The sequence below is a fragment of the Taeniopygia guttata genome, chromosome Z, assembly GCF_048771995.1.
Source record: "Taeniopygia guttata chromosome Z, bTaeGut7.mat, whole genome shotgun sequence".
Taxonomy (NCBI): Eukaryota; Metazoa; Chordata; class Aves; order Passeriformes; family Estrildidae; genus Taeniopygia; species Taeniopygia guttata.
Window position 1 is genome coordinate 59,130,809 of NC_133063.1, and position 12,249 is coordinate 59,143,057.

Consider the following 12,249-nt stretch of genomic DNA (forward strand, 5'->3'; position numbering starts at 1 on the left):
TTTGTCATGTCACCCAGACTAACAGCATTGCTTTTGGTTTTTTAGGTATGTTTGTGGTAAATTACCTGTAAAGTGAAATACTTGACAATTTAAGTGAGTAGGGCTGTCTCAAGAGTCATGTAAAAGACTTCACTGATTTGCTTTTAGTATGAAAAAAATGTATGTTTGTCTATGGAAGAAATGTATGTTGTCTGCTTTAAACCTTTCCTCTGCAGCTTAGGCCTTTAAAGGTGCCTGCTGCTATGCCTCCTTGCTGTCTAAGAAATCCTCTGGGACATGGAGAGACACGTGGTTGAGGGCTTAATCTAAAATAGCCATATCCTGCTGCTTGATATTTGAAAATATCAGTAGTATTTGCAGTTCTCTGGAACTTCTTTTCAAGAATTTGATGGGTGTAAATAAGCCTATAACCAGAACATCTATCTTTCTTCTCGCTTGGAATAAGTGAGAAGTGAAGAAGCATACATTGAGTTGCATAGCTGATTTTTTGCACTAGAGCTATTTAGATACTTAAAATTCTGCAAGGAGGTGGGTGAGGAACTGATAATTACAGTCTTCATAATCTGAACAGTTTGCAAAAATAGTTGAGAGGCCCTTTTCCACCCTTTATATTTTTCAGACTGGTGGACATAGTCCTGAGGCTAATCTTCAGAATCCCTTAGTGTCTGTATGTCCAACTGTGAAGCCAAATGTAAAGAAACGTCTTTTTTTGAAAAGGTGCAGCTCTGTAGAAGGAGTAGAGCCCAAAGTGTGTTGGCTAGATGTAAGCTGCTTTGAAGTGAATGTTGGTAAACATGACATAACAAGGTGTGTTACTCTTGTACTGTGAGAAAGCTCTGTATGATGGGGCTACTTTGCTAGCAGTAACAGCTTGCATAAGGTTGAGCTTGTAGAAGGGAATAAGAAAATTTGAAGTCTGGAGGCACAAAATAAAAGCGTGGCCAAGCACAGTGTAAATGAGGAGGTCCTTGAGCTAGGAAGCTGAACAGCTAGGTAGCTTTTTTCTGCAGCAATTCATGCAATGGGCTAACTTTGCCTCTTGGTTTTGTCATAAATTATGCACTCTGTCCCCCACTCCCCAAGCACAACTGTACTCAAAGGTTGCAGTACTGAAGCATTAATACTATTGAATACTTGATTTCTAATCCTGTGTTTTTGTTACTGCATAGAGCTGGCAAACATTAACTAGCAATGCTCTTCTGTACAAGGCATGAGAAAAAGATTTACCCTTCCTTTAGAGCAAAAATTTGAAATGCAGAATTGGGAAACTTAAGAATAAGGGGCATAAAGACTCTGAAAATATTAGTAATGAGAACAGAGTCCCTGAAGTTTTCTGTTGAATCTTCCTTCAGTAAAATTGCTCTGGAGGTTGGAGGTTTTCTCTTAGATCTGATATGACAAAGCAGATGCCTGTTACTAAGAACTTCAGTAATGCAGGGTCGGCGTGTTCTGCTGGGCTGGGATCTGACCTGCTCCGGCTTTGTCTCAAGAGATATACCAGTCTTCTTAACAGCTTCTTTAACTGGGAAAGTGGAAGGGAGGAAGAACATTTTTGCTTTGTTTCTAGTTTGATGTTTTTTGGTATGTGCAGCAGTGTTCTAGCATGTGTTGGAAGTGTCTCAGAGTTATGGTATCACCAGCAGTACTGTGTCATTGCTAAGCTCCTTTAAAAATAGTGATGTGGGCTTGAAATACTCTGCAGACTGAAACGCACAAGGTCCTACTGCCAAATTTGTGATTTGTTGCTTCAGCCTTCAGATTTTTTAGATTTTTTTTCAGTTCTTTTCTTGTAGCTGTGGCGTTTAAAATTCTTTTTGAAACTTTATAATAATGGTGTTTGTTTTAAAGTTACATGAGTTGTGAGAGACTGGTGCTTAAAGTCATAAAATGTTGGTAGCGCTTTTTTTTTTTTTTTTTTGATAGAATGAAAGCAAAAAATTGAGGACCAGGTAGCTGAAAAGGTGAGAAACATGGGAGTGTGTTGGCAAATGAGCTGTGCTTTGAAATCAAGCCAGCAACCTATCTTAGCTTTTGGGTTACTGAGCTAAGTAGGGCTTTATTTATACTTTGCTACCAGAACGGGTGCCCTTATCAAACTTTCTATCTGAAAGACTGGCTGCAACCAAGGAGCAGTGGGATGAATGCTTTGCCCTCCTGTACAAATGTAACTAAGCTGATGAACTTGTGCTGTTCAGAAGTGAGCTACAAGTACCTCAAGGGTTAAAGCTTAAGTGTTCAGCAGTATAAACAGCCTGGCTGCTCTTGCCACATGTTTCTTCACCGAGTAACTTAAATTTCAAGTGGAAATCAGGGATGAATGCAAGACTTTTTCCTTAATGGATAATTCACATAATTCACAGAATGACTGGGTTGGAAGAGACCTTAAAGATTCATCAAGTCCAACCCATCCCTAACACCTCAACTAAGCTATGGCACTGAGTGCCACATCCAGTCTTTTCTTAAACACATCCAGGGATGGTGACTCCACCACCTCCCTGGGCAGACCATTCTATAACTTTATCACCCTTCCTGTAAAAAACTTCTTCCTAATATACAACCTGTAACTTCCTAATATACAACCTTGGTGCAGCTGAAGACTGTGTCCTCTCATTCTGTCAGTTGCTGCTTGGCAAAAGAGAGCAACCCTCACCTGACTACAGCCACCTTTCAGGAAGCTGTAGAGAATGATAAGGAGACCCCTAAGTCTCCTTTTCTCCAGGCTAAACAACCCCAGCTCCCTCAGACGTTCCTCACAGGGTTTGTGTTCCAAGCCCCTCACCAGCCTTGTCGCTCTCCTCTGGATGTGGTCAAGCATCTCAATATTCTTCCCAAACTGAGGGGCCAAAACTGGAAACAGCATTCAAGGTGTGGCCTGACCAGTGCCGAGCACAGGGGAAGGGTGACCTCCCTGGTCCTGCTGGCCACACCATTTCTGACACAGGCCAGGATACCATTGGCCTTCTTGGCCACCAGGGCACTCCGCTGGCTCATGTTCAGTTGGGTGTCAACCAGTACCCCCAGGTCCCTTTCTGCCTGGGCACTGTCCAGCCACACTGTTCCCAGCCTGTGACGCTGCAGGGGGTGATTGTGGCCAAAATGCAGGGCTTGGCACTTGGATTTATTAAACTTCATCCTGTTAGACTCTGCCCATCCATTCAACCATTCCAGGTCTCTCTGCCGAGCCCTCCTACCTTCCAACAGATTGACACATGCTCCCAGCTCCGAGGTGTTGTCCACAAATGAAAGATTCAGTCCTCTCATCCATGTCATCAATAAAGATATGAAACAGAACTGGTCCCAGCACAGAGCCTTGAGGGACACCACTGGTGACTGGCCCCAGCTGGATGCAGCACTGTTCACCACCACTCTCTGGGCCCGGCCATCCAGCCGGTTCTGAACCCAGCAAAGAGTGCTCCTGTCCCAGCCATGGGCTGCAGCTTTTCCACGGGTACTGTGGGAGACAGTGTCAAAGGCCTTGCTGAATTCCAGGTACACAACATCCACAGCCTTTCCTGCATCCACCACGGGGGTCACCTGGTCATAAAAGGAGTTGAGATTGCTCAAACACAACCTACCCCCATGCTGGCTGGGTCTGATACCCTGGCCATCCTGTAAGTTCTGTGTGATGACACTCAGTATAAACTGTTCCATAACCTTACCTGGTGCAGTCTGGCTAACCAGCCTATAATTACTAGGATCCTCCTTCCCACCCATTTTGTGAATGGGTGTCACACTGGCCAGCTTCCAGTCCTCTGGAACCTCACCAGTGAGCCAGGACGGCTGGTAAATGATGGCGCTGGCTCATCTGCCAGCTCCCTCATCACCCTGGGATGGATCTCATTTGGTCCCATGGACATATGAATATCCAAACAGCTCAGGAGTTCTCTGACTGCCTCCTCTCAGATAATGGGGGAACCATTCTGCTCCCTGATATCACTGAGCAACCGAAAAGGACAGTTATCCTGAAGGCAAGTCTTGTCCCTAAAAACTGAGACTAAGGCTTTAATCACCTTCTCCTCATCTGCAGTAACAAAGTTTCCCTTCTGTATCTAATAAAGAACAAAGGTTAGTCTTACTCTTCGTTTTACCATTAATATATTTATAAAAACATTGTTTGTCATTCTTTACAAAAGTTACCATTTTGAGTTCAAACTGAGCTTTAACCTCCCTATTTTTTTTTTTTTCTGCATACTCTATCAGTCCTCTTAAATACTACCTGGGAAACCTGACCCTCCTTCCAAAGATGATACGTTGTTTTTTTTTTTATTCCTGAGTTCATCCAAAACCTCCTTGCCCATCCAGACTGGATGTTTACCTCATCAACTTGTGTTTTGGCACACATGGACAATGTGTTCCTGTGCCCTCAAAATCTCCATTTTGAAGCAAAACCACCCTTGCTGAACTCCTTTATTTTTAAGTACTGCTTCCTAAGGAACTCTCTGAATAAGTCTTCTGAATAGGCCAAAGTCTGTCCTCTGAAAGTCCAATGTAAAAATCTTATTAATGTTCCTCTTGACTTCACCAAATATTGAGAATTTTATATTTTTATGATCACTATGCCCCAAGCAGCCTCCAGTCACCACATCTCCCACCAACCCATCTCTATTTGAAGGTAACAGATCTAACATAGTCCCTCCCTTGGTGGGCTCACCCACCCGCTGTGACAAAAAGTTATCCTCCACAACTCTAAAAAATTCCTGGACTGCCTGTTTTCTCTGTATTAAGTTCTCAACAAATGTCTGGCAAGTTGAAGTCAAGAACAAGAACAGTAAAAACAATCAAGAACGAGTCAACAAGAACTAGGGCTGATGATCCAGAAACATTCTCTAGCTGTTTATAGAATGAATTGTCTACCATTTCTTCCTGGTTGGGTGGATGATTACAGACTCCCAGCAGGATGTCAGCCTTATTGGCCTTCCTGTAGTTCTTACCCATAGGTACCCAACTTCATTGTCATTACTTTAAATACCTATGGTGTCCAAAGCCTCCCTAATATAAAGGGCCACCCCTCCACATCTTCTCCCTTTCCCATTTCTCCTGAAGAGCTTGTAGCCATCCAGTGCAGCATTCCAGCCATGTGAATCATCACACCATGTTTCTGTGATGGCAATTTCATCATAGCTCTGCTGCTGCACTATGGCCTCCAGCTTTTCTTGTTTGTTGGCCATGCTGTGCACATGCACCTCAGCTGGGCTGCTGATTTCACGCCTAACTCTGGTTTACCACCTTTGGGCCTGCTTCCAGAGAGCCCAGCTGTATCCCCTTCCCCCTTCAAACCAATTTAAAGCCCTCTCAACAAGTTCTGCCAGTTCACAAGCTAAAAACCTTCTACCCTTAACAGAGAGATGGAGCCCATCTAGTTCCAGAAGTCCAGATGCTGTAAAAGTTGCCTCATGATCAAAGAACCCAAAATTCTGCTGATGGCACCAACCCTTGAGACACTTATTGACAATGTGAGTTCTCCTATTCCTTTCATCAGTTCTACCTGTGCTCCTGCCCTGTCAACCACTTAACCCCATGCCCTAAAGTCCCTTTTAGCTGCTCTGACACTCCTCTTTTCAATCTCATCACTGCCAGCCTGAACTACCAGCAGTGGGTAATAATTAGAGTGCTGAATTAGCCCAGAAAGTCTCTCAGTAATATCTCATACCTGGGCCCCAGGGAGGCAGCAGACTCCCTGTTGGATGTGTCTGTTGGATGTGGGGCCCTCTGTTCCACTCAGAAGGGAATCACCCACCAGATTACCTGTTAAAGGGATAATCCTTTTCACAGATGAATCGTAACTGGGAGGTTCACTGTGCAGATAATTTTCTAGCTGGTTCTCCAGATCCAGGGGTTCATACCTATTCTGAAGTGGCACCCAGCTTGGGAGTGGGGGTTGGGAGTAATTTTTATTATTACCTCCTCAAGTAGGTACCCACTTCCACTCCCCTTTATCAACTAGGTGCCCTTCTGTTGTCTGACAGTGGGAGGCATGGGAGTCTTCTGACTCTTGTTGGGCTTCCCTCATGGATGGAAGGGATCTTGGAAAGGGTCTCCACCAATCGATTTCCCTTTCACTTTCTCTGATACTCCTTAGTCTTTCAACTTCCTAAGCTCAGCCAGTGAAAGGATATTGTTCACCTGTTCACACCACAGGCAGGTTTCCTCCGCAAGGCTCTCTGAAACCACTGATAAGCTCCAACAGTCCACACAGGAAGGGGTCTGGGCAGACACATCCTTTTTGGACGGTTCCATCTGATTACTTGTACTAACTGCAGTTTTGGATCGCAGACAAACCATTACTACCAGACACCCTAAAACCAACCAACCAACGCACCAACCAACCAACAGAAACACCGCAAACAACACACAGTAAACCTTACTAGCAGGAAACCCTACAACCGTGCCTGCTAGCTCTGCCTGCATGAATTGCCTCACAAACTGCTGTGCCACTTCCTTGTTTGCCGGATTCCCTGGAGGCCTCATTTAATCAGCCCGCTACTCAGAGATGGAAGAAGCCCTGCCCAGACCTTGTGACCCTCAAGCACAAGCCACAGCTGCTCAGCATTCCCTCAAGCAGCCACTTCAGCGATGGAGGAAGCCCCACTCTGGTCCTGTGTGGCCCTCAAGCATACAGACAACATGTATTGTCTTAAATTAGAAAAAGAGAAATGTTTTTTCTGCCTTTGTGATCTAACAGCTCTGGAAGTGACCTTCAGGAAAGGAAAAAAACCCAACCACAAAAGAAGCTATGAAAACCCTGTTGCAAAATTGCTAAGTGTGTATGAAAATAATTGATTATGGGATGGGAACTTCTATAGCCAAGAGAGACTCACTGTTGCCTGACAGAGAAGCTTCTCTATTAGATACATTTTGCAGAGTTTTATTTAAATGACTCTGTATATTTCAATATATCATTGTAATAATAATATAATAATTTAATGTAATATGATAATTTAATATGAATGAATTTTTAATTTTTTGGGGGTGGTGCTTCTATAACAAGTAACAAACTTCTGTTGTGAGGCCATGCTGCCATGCTGGTGGGACTGTATAATTAATTGCACTTGGACTATTAATGATTCCATTGTTTTTAATAGCGTGTGGTCCTGAGGATGAGAGCTGTGGATGAATGAAGCAGATGAACTACTGCACTAAACTGCTCATTTGATTTTCATTGTTACCTCAGGAAACTTTCACTAGAATGTAATAATGCTGTAGCTATGGCTCAATGGATGCTGTCATGGTTTGACACTGGCACAATGCCTGCCCCCCCATGAAGATGCAATTTCCCAATTGAATGCTGTAAAATGCAATCGAGAACAGAGCAAAGTAAGCCCAAGCTTAATAACAAGAAAAAACTTTATTAAGCTACTACTATTATATTACTATAAAAGGAAAAAGAAAGGAAAAAAAAACATACACAAAATTCAAAATTAAAACCTTCCAAAGCATTTCTCCTCCCACCACCCAACTCCAACAAACCACAGTGAGACACAACCTGGACCCAAATCAGGTTTCCACTCTCCAGACAATTGATTCTCAGTCCATTGAGGGAGAGAGGAGCCCCTCCTGTGCCACAGACCCCCCAAGAAACACAGCTGCCACATCCTGTGCTTCCATGTCACCACATGGCCCCGCCTGGAGAAAAAAGTTTGCCAGTGGTGACCCTCTCCTTTCCATGCACAGCGCTCTCACCACTAATGCATGGATGGACAGACTGCTTTTAGGATTTTTCCTTTCAAGGATGCGCTGCCAAGAAGGGAAAAATGAACAGTTCAGTTTTTCATTTTTGGGACCACAGTCCCCCCCATTTCCCCCTGGGGCCAAGGGTCCAAGAACAGAGATCTTCTTCTCTTCTTCCTCTCTGAAGACAGGGGGCACCACCACAAACCTCCCTAACTTTTCTCTGTTCGCTCCACTTCTGTCTTTTCCCAGCTGAAGCAGGTCTCTTTGGCTCACCGGCATCCTCCTAAAATACAGTCTCTCTTGAAGGAGAAGATCAGTTCAATCTGTGGCTACCAAGAAAAAGTCCAGCCAAAAGCCACTCCATCATCTCCTCCCACCTAGAATTTCTCCTTCCAACATCCCAGGGTCCAAGCTGTCTCTCTTCCTCTCTTTCAAACTGAGGAGGAGTAAAATTTCACAAAGCTTTCATTTCTCAGGAAGGGTTAAAAGTCCCGACTCCCAAGGATGGCTCGCTGCCCAGGCTCCAGCTCCCACAGCCCGGCTGGGCACCTTGCGGCCCCCCCGCTCTTCTCCTTCCCCACAGTGAACTGCTGACAAACCGCTGCTGTCTCTTTCTCTCTCTCTCTTGACTCTGGGGGGGTGGGGGACGGAGACATCCCAGATTTCTCCACCCTTCCATCTGCAGGGGGGTTCCCAGTCCCTTCCACCCTTCGGCCTTACCTCAGTCAGGCCATGGGCCTTCCCCTCCTGGGTTGGGGAGAGTCCTGCACTGACCGCTGCCGGAACCCAAGAGGGCGAGTTCTCCTGGGAATTCTGCTTTTAACCCCTCTGTGTTCTCAAAGGCATGTCCACCTTCAATTGGTCAATGTCCAAATTGACCTCTTCCTTCCGAGAAAAATTCTTTTTCCGTGTCAAACCACGACAGGTGCTTTCATTGTAAAGCTGTTATTTGGGCCATATAACAGAAATACCTCGGATGACTTTCGATGTGTTTCTGGTTTTGTGCCTAACACATGGCAGGGAAGGGCAGGGAGAATTGTACCTAATGGATTTTGTTCTGGGCTAGCTAGCAGAAGAGATTGTTTACAAAAGGTCGCAGGGAAATCCTTAAGCTCATCTTTGTCTTCATAGTTTTGATGAGTAGCTCGACTAATGTAAAGCTGCTGGGTGAGTTTTAACTTGCTATCAGTTCTTCTTTCTTCCCCCTTCCCATTTGTTCAAATACTGCTGGTGTTAACACATGACTCCACTGGAGGACACACTCCAGAGTTAAAGACGTTATTGATTTTGTTGGAACAGCTTTATAACAAGCAGAGTACTGCATATTGAATTGGCTGTACATACATACATTCAGAAAATGTGGTTCTAAGCTACAGCTGAAGCAGCAAGGAGATGACCTTGGGTATATCACTTACTTGCCATTGCAGAGCAATTGATTGACTTGCTTGAGTTTCATTGAGTTCCTGAGTTTACTGAGCCACAAACAATGTATTGGAATTATGGTGTGGGTTCAGGGTTGCTGAGTCCTTTTGAGAGGATGTAAATATGCTCACACTGAGTATGTGTTAAGGTAGTGTGGAGCAACAAAAGATGTGTTGATGTAGTACTTAGGGGCGTGGTTTAGTGGTGCACTTGACAGGTGGGGCTAGTGGCTGGGCTCGATGATCTTTTCCAACTTCAGTGATTCTAAGGGTCTAGGAAGGAGGATGTTAATTAAAGAATATTCCTACTGGTTTACAATAGCATCACTGTGCTGAATGCTACCTTCCCTCCTGGCAACTGTTTTTGTGGTCTCCCCCTATTTGGTGCCACCCAAACTCAGCATGCATATTTTTAAGCTCTTGTTAGATGTCATAACTATTGATTGAAAACTGAGGCAACTGAAACTTCAAGGGTTACATTAAGATAATGTGGTCCTACAGTCTTTACCCTAAAGTAGGGTAAAGATTTTTGAGGAGGAGAAGAGAGATTCAGTTAGGGTACAATGCGGTACTTGGGGAAAACGTTCTCTATGACGTTCAATAATTTTTATGCTTCTGATAGTATTAGCATTGTGTTAACAGGACCACTGGACACAAATTGAAGAAAAAAAAATGTTAAAAATATGCAAAAACCTAAAGCCTAAAAATCAGGCACTTTATCAGGTGTAAGCTCATTTGAGGGTGAAGAAAAGCATATCTGAACTTTGTTATGTTGGTAACCGCTGAAAGGAGAGATCTGCAAGCCCTGCTGTTACAGTCTGTGTTACCTCACCTGCGCACTGCCCAAGAGAGCAGCTGTGCCAGAAACTGGCATTATACCATGAGCACAACAAAGGAACAGCTTGTAACTTACAAGCAGGTAGAGACAGGTTTTATAGCGGTGGGATCTAAAGCACTTTCATTCCAGGTGTACTTTCCCAATGAGACACTCATAAGTAGTATGTTGTTTTGACATTGAATTAGGAAAAAGTGAATTGCAGAAACTGCAGATGACAAATGTAGATATATTAAGTCATAGATCTTTCAGCGATAAACAAAGACAGAATTGGAATTAGCAAGCTAAATATCTCTTGAGGACCTGGGCTTTACTCCAGGACAAACTGGGTATGTTTTTCATAGTATAGGTGTGCTAGTATCTCAACTATACCTAGCTGCAGTTATTGAAATCTTCTTGCTGCTATTATTAAGAAAAATGTATTTTTAATGCTAGTGATTGCCTAATTAAATTAATGCCTTTCCTTTTATTCTTTCCGTTTGGGAACTTACAATAGGTTGTGTTGCAGAAGAGTTATTTTGACATTAAAACTTAATATGTACATCTTCTGGATAAAGGATCCCGCAGTTGTCTGATATGAAGATAGACTTTCTGTAGAAATATTGTTTCTATGAAACAAATGAAGAAAGAGAACTGTACCTACATAAGCAAGTATCACAAAGCAAGGGTGATGGATTTGTGCTGTGCAATGCTGTTGAGGGCAGTACACATTGTATGTATTTTGAGGGAAATTACTTTAGATCAACAGTAGTCTGATCCCAAGATTTGATGACCTTACACACTGCCAGTTGTACAGGAGCCTAGGTATGCTTAAGGATTTGTTAAAGGACAGTAGAATCCTTGCTGACTTGGGTATTTGTGGTGCTGCCCCTCAGATCAGCTACCTAAAGTTCGTGGTTGGTGCCTGGCCAGGTTTTTCTGGTAGGTGTTGAGTTTTTAGGCAGCAGTTGATGCATGAACTGTTTTTACTGGATAAGCTTAAGCTGAGTGTGTCTGCAAGAGCTGAAGTTGCAGCTTCAGTGATAGTGTAAACACAGTCATTTCAGTTGAAATTTATGGGTGTGGTGTTTTTCATCAGTCATGAATCCCTCTGCCTTCATTGGCTATTGTTGAGGTAATGTGCTTTCATGAGAGAATTAACAAGTGGTTAGTGTGTTAATCCTCACTGTTTAGGTTTGAAGTTGGTAATCCACCTCCAAGATGTCTTGACTGTCTGAGGTTGTGTTTTCTATTTGCCTTAATTTTTTTGAATAGGAACTTTCTTCCTATGTGTAGTTAGCCTTTGGCAGTGTCTTCCCTGTGTTTAGGTATAGTTGATTTTAAATAGATTTGCCTATTTCCTAGGAGACAAAGCAATACCACTTTGTGATTTTAATCCTTTAAGAGGTTATACATGCATAAATAAACACGGAAAAATATGTAGCCTGCCTTCTACTTTACCAGGTGTGGACAAGTAGAATGTTTTGATCTGTTTTCATTTCTGGTGGTACTGCTAACAGATACCTTCTGCAGTTTGGTTTTGCTAACTGTGCAATGTCTCTATTTGTTTGGATAGACCAAATAAAGCCAGTTAAGCTGCTTCAATAAACCTGTGGGCAAAAGACATTTTCATAACGAAAGATTGGTGTTTACTCTAGATATAAAACTAGATCCTAAGATCCCCTAAAACCACACTGTTTTAATACATGTGTGTAGGAGACATTTGGTCTTCAGTGGATTAATGATACTTATGTACTTGATGTAGAAATCTTTTTTAAAAGTTTTTTTAATAGTAGAGAGTGTATATTGACAAACATTGTGTATAAAACATATGGTATGGCTGCATTGATTTCCTTTAGTGTTTGGACAATTATGACTGTTTTCTTGCTGCAAAATTTCTGTAAGCGTATGCATATACTTAAAAGATCCAAATAGTATGAGTAAAAATATGTGTGTGTAAATTGACTTTGAAGGGTTTTTTCCCTGCAGACATAGCAGTTAAAATAATTCTGGTGTCTGCATTTGTAGGAGACATAAAAGGCAGCCTTCTGAAGTGCTTCGAGTGGTGTAGTATACATTGATGATCACTTGAGCACAGTTCCTAAGAGCTTGGAGTTGCAGTACATCTCTATATGTGACTAACCATTGAAGCACTTGGAGAGATTTTATAATAAGACTTCATCAAAACAATAATTGTCTTGTTTACTTTATTGTACTTGTCATGCATGCTCAGGTGTTATTCCATATTGGCTCTTAAGTCAAGTGTTTTTTTGTGGTTGTGTGGGCATGAAATTAAAGGTCATGTAAAATATCATGAGGAAAAGTCAGTGCTGAATGGATGTA

General features: G+C 42.8%; 1 protein-coding gene across 6 annotated transcripts in view; it reads left to right on the plus strand.

Annotated features, from left to right (window-relative positions):
- Positions 1–12,249, plus strand: part of MAST4 (microtubule associated serine/threonine kinase family member 4) — a 278,548-nt gene that overhangs the window by 7,250 nt on the left and 259,049 nt on the right. The window lies entirely within an intron of this gene.